The sequence below is a fragment of the Silurus aristotelis genome (genome assembly GCF_946808225.1).
Source record: "Silurus aristotelis genome assembly, chromosome: 24".
Lineage (NCBI taxonomy): Eukaryota > Metazoa > Chordata > Actinopteri > Siluriformes > Siluridae > Silurus > Silurus aristotelis.
Window position 1 is genome coordinate 9018846 of NC_139597.1, and position 5175 is coordinate 9024020.

A 5175-nucleotide genomic window follows, 5' to 3' on the forward strand; every position below is an offset into this window, starting at 1 on the left:
CTATCCTGTGTGCTTATGATATCATATCTGCATGCATGATTAAAAATTACCTGATAGAAATAGACCTCACTCTGTCTGCATCTATTCTCACAGTATGCATGGCATTAATAAAGTGTGTGTGGGTCTAGATGAACACTGTGCAGCTCCTCTTAAAGACAACTTGCCTGCATTTCACATGTGATGAATCCTGTGAATTTTACACTAAGGTACCTCACATGATATGACATGAACATTGTCTGTTGTAAAATATTTGTGAAACAAAATATATGTTTGAAAGTAACAAAAATTAAATAGAGAGTGTTTAATGTGAAACCTTTATTTAACTAATGTAGTGTTTTATTAAATGTGAATTAATAAATAAGGAATTACATTAGGTTGGGGAAGTGCATTTATAGAAAAATGATCAATTACATGATGGCGTGATGCAGCCTGGCACAAAGCAAAGTATTGAGGTTAATTCATTACCTATAATAGAATATCTTGTTTTCATTACTAGTATATATTTAAAGGAAATCAATGGGGGTTGAACAACTGTTTTATTTTGTCAGTGATCACTTTTATTTAATGAAAGAACAACTTGTTAAACTTTGATCAATTTACGGTTACATTCAGCTTTTGTGGAACAACGAAGTTTCTATTTTCATTTTTACTATAACCACAATAAATAGTTGTTTCCTCATCAGCTGCTTCTCTCTCTCTTTCTCCTACTCTCTCTTTAATGCATGTTTTATTTTCTATATCTGCCTTAAACCATGCTATTATAAAAAATGAATCAACACCTCATGGCCATTAAGTAGCACTAATTTAAAACATTAGATATTTCATATACTAATTTCAAAACTACAAGACAGAATTTCACTAATGATAATATATAAAAAAAAATTCCCATTTCTATGAATGACTGTATGGTAGTTCAGCAGTAGATATATTACACTACTACATATGACAGATGCTCGCTGTGTAAAACAGAAGGAGACGTGAGTGAGAGAGATAGAAAGGAACAGAGAGAGAAAGGGCGAGAGAGACTGTGAGAGGGCTAGAAAGGGATTGAGAGAGTAAGACAGAGGGAAAGAGAGAGTTTGATTTGTAGTGTCAGTTCTAATCCCTTCTCTCTACAGCAGAAGTGATAACAGTGGGCTTAAGACCAGCTTCGTCCCTCTCACCACACAACAAAGCCCCGTTTGTTCAGCAGCACACCTGAGACTGGAGTACCAGCCACAACCTTACTGTCTCTGCGTGCACACACACACACACACACACACACACACACACACACACACACACACACACACACACACACACACACACACACACACACACACACACCACACATTTCATCAGGGCTCTTGTCTTGTCCAGGCTGAAGGTAGCTGAGAAGAACCAAGGTAGTTCACTCATCTGGGTTTCACTCTGCAACCAGCTCAGGGTCAGAAGGTGTCAGGTAACATTAGCATCTCCTTAAGAGTGTTGGAGTAAAACAGATCATGTATTATCACATAATGACTCATACCACATGCGAAGGCATCTCATCACACAAAAGTCTCAGAGGCAGGACGAGTTAGGTATAATGCTGAAAATGCACCTTTACAATCCTTCACTTCATACCTCTAAATATAAAAACACTAGGCATTCTGACAATCTTAGGACAAAATGGTCTGAAATGTAAGAAGGACTTGCTGACCAGACATAAAGAATGCCAGAAATTCACAGAGAGAAAGAATTACTAACAAGAGGAGCAAAGAAATTGGACAGTACAGAAAAAGTATAAAAATAATAGCAATAATGTTGTGTGGTAAGAGAGGTTATAAAAAAACTCTTTCAATTATTTTTACAACTCTTTCCATCATTTTTACAGTACCAAAGGTTTTAAAAAGCTGCAATCTTTATTTAAAATTGTGTGTGTGTGTGAATATGTGTGTGAATATGTGTGTGAATATGTGTGTGAATATGTGTGTGTATGAATAAATCACTTCAGTGTATACTGTCCTGGGATAGTAAATTATGTACAATCACCATTTCCTATAACAGCATGTATTGCATTCCCTTAAAATCAGAAAAATTTTCCAGAATTTGCTTTATTTATTAAAGAACAATTGTGTGAGATGAAAATAATCTCTGTATCAATAACACAATCCAAATAATGCTGTTCTAAAAAAAAGAAGGAAGTGATGTGGCACTATACACAATGTACACAGTCTGGACTGTGTTATTCTGCTTTTACCACAGCAATCTGCCAGAGATTACAATGTTTAATTTATAAATGTACACAAGATAATGTTGTGGAACGTTAGTGGAGACAAGTTAGTTCCTGTTCTTACCTAAAATGTGTCTGCAATAAATATTCCAACCAGCCTCTCTCTCATTCTCTCTCTCTCTGTCGCTCTTTCTATGTATGAATGCAGCTTGTCATTTTTCCAAGATTTTCAAAATCAGAAAACATATCGTAAGTCCTGGTTTCTCCTGGGAAAAGTGCACAACATGGATGAGTGCTGCTTTTAATTTCAGCTTTCCACAATCATTGGATCCTTTAAAACCTTTGTAGTGTAATTTATTGTTTGGCTTAAAGTCTGTTACTAAGTACCACATTAATGAATAAATGTTTACATTTATTCAATGATTTTATTACATAAACAATAAAAAAGTTACTATAGAAACTGTTATACTGTTATAATGTTATACTGTTACTATAGAAACAATAGCATATTCGAAAAGGTGCATTAATATTAACCTATTGTTCATGTTGTACTACTTTCAAAGCCACACTGTTTTATATATAACACACACCAACTGACAGATGATATATATTGCCACGACAATAATTCCCTCACCAGATGGAAAACACAATATCCTCTGTCCTGAAGACTCCTACAGAGTGGAAAACATACTGACTGTTAAAAAGCATTGACACTGGAAACTCCTTTTCTATACATGTTAAATAAATAAAATCGAATACAAAATAAATCAAATCAGTAAATTCAAATTATTTTTATTACTATCCTAAGACTGAGCATCTGTTATACCAATCCCTGCGAATGCGTATTTACTGTGGGATTGATAACATATTAGAGTGAGTACTTTAATAAAAGTCTATATTTTTTTGTGTAAAAGGCAGTTCACTCAGATCTGCTGATCAATCACATGACAGTGCAGTACTGAAAAGAATGTCAACTTTAATGTGTTATAGATTTTGTAGGTTTGCAATTGTTATTTAAGCTCTGTCTCAGCAGTCCTAAATGGATATAATATGTCAAAAACAACACAATCACAATCAAGTTTTACTAAAACAGGATACTAAGTAATTATGTTTTCCCCCAGTGGCCCTAAACCTCCTACTGCAAATCATTTAAGACTCATTAGACATGTGCCCACCTGCAGAGAAGCATCAGCGAGATGGCTTCACCTCTGCCCCAGTGTAGGTTCCAACTGGAGAAGAACATGGCATACCTGTGGATGTCCAGTGGTGAGACACAAGCTGTGTTGTGTTGATATTGCAGGATTATATGACAGCTATTATACAATGCTACATAAGCATTCCAGCACCACATGGGGTTCTCTGAGTTCATGGCTATTATACTGCACCACATCAACACAGACAGTGGACAAAACTAAGCTCTTCATACATACTAAAGACAACATGTCTGACCTTAATAAGACACCAAGCACTGGCTGAGACTGATTTGTCTTGCACTGCGGGTGATCATAAAATCCATACTGATCTGTCTTTATGGCTAATCAGCTGCTGCTCCTTTTAGAGAAAAAAAGTTTTGAGTTGGCGGACTTGTTTTCACCTCCAAAATCAAGAAAAAAAACGACATATTCTTCTCCTGCAGAATGCACTTATGTAAATATAATGTTCAGAGTTTAGACTGTGAATCCAATAACTCAGTCTGTTTATCTTTCCACTGATAAAAGCACACTTTAACAATCATTATTTTATACCGTTTCAAGGTGTCAGAATAAGGAATCAGGTGGTTTCCTTCACAAAACTGGTCGTGAACTAGCAGAGATGTTACACTCTTGTCAGCCTCACCCTAATCTTGTTTTGCCAGGTGGAGTCTCTCTACACTCACTGGTGTTTTGATCGAAAGCAGCTGCTGGGGCCCGATACTGGTTTAGTCTGTAAAAAGCAGCCAGCACAAACAAACAAGTCTGAGGCCTCGGTATGATCACATTGCAGCTGTCAACCATTAGGAAAGAAGAAAAAGAACGATAGATAAACAAAGTACAAATAACAGAGAGAATGTGTTACAGTAAATAAATTAACACATCTACAGTATCTTTGTATTTTGATGCTGTTGGGAGCTGTGAAAATATCCACAGCTGCACGCAGAGTCCTTAGACTTCTTCACACCTCCCCATCCTGCACTGCAACAATGCTAAGAAGCAGGCAGAGAGAAAAGAACAGATTTTTACCACACAGCACCTCTTCTCAATAATAAACAGCTCCTCCATTATTTCTACAAAACAGTGACACCACAGATCAGCCATTTTAAGCCAGCAGGCTTATGGAGTCATAAGGTAAAATTTCAACTCATAAGAAGTGAAATGCACTTCCTTTCAGAAGTAAAAGTGCGTCTTTAAATGTCCTGTGTCTTGATGTTACCCATCTAGGGTTAGGGTATATAGTAAATAGATTTTCTTAGCTGAAAAGTGTGTCTCAGGTGTTCTCCCATAATAGAATAGTAAATGTCAAAACTGGTAAATGCTAAAGCTAAAGCATAGATGACTACTACATCCTTAGTTGTACAGTAATCCCCCGTTTATCGTGGTGGTTACGTTCCAAAACCGCCCTCGATATAAGAAAAAACGGGTTTACCAGATGCCACCCCAAAAATGCTATTTTATGTATACAGTATTGTATTGTATTAACATTTTACTTCATTTTATAATTATTTATTTTATTTATATTAATAAAATTCATTATTTCAACATAAAACTCCATAAAAACAATTCCCTATAAATAAATAAAAATCTGTGAAACAAATTAGTTATGTGGCAAATAAACCGGGGGTGTGAGATTCTGTATACTGTATACTTATTGCTTAGTTTATTAAAGTAATTGCATTTTAATTGATAAAACCAGAAAAGAAAAGTTTAACTTGATATAAATCCTAATTAATAAAACACTAGACAATTGCAATACAATTATTATCAATATTAATTTTATTTCTTGTT

The 5175-nt window shown here is 35.3% G+C and overlaps 1 long non-coding RNA gene across 2 annotated transcripts; it reads right to left on the bottom strand.

The window, feature by feature from the left end:
• Positions 1 to 410: 410 nt before the first annotated feature.
• LOC310719253 lies at positions 411 to 4372 on the bottom strand. 2 transcript variants are annotated; one of them, XR_014531420.1, is made up of 4 exons: positions 3370 to 4372; positions 2829 to 2865; positions 2319 to 2460; positions 411 to 1457 (listed from the first exon to the last, which is right to left on the bottom strand). It is a non-coding gene; the product is annotated as an uncharacterized lncRNA (long non-coding RNA). The 2 variants fall into 2 exon arrangements; XR_014531421.1 differs by having other exon boundaries at positions 2829 to 4372.
• Between the last annotated feature and the right edge of the window lie 803 nt (positions 4373 to 5175).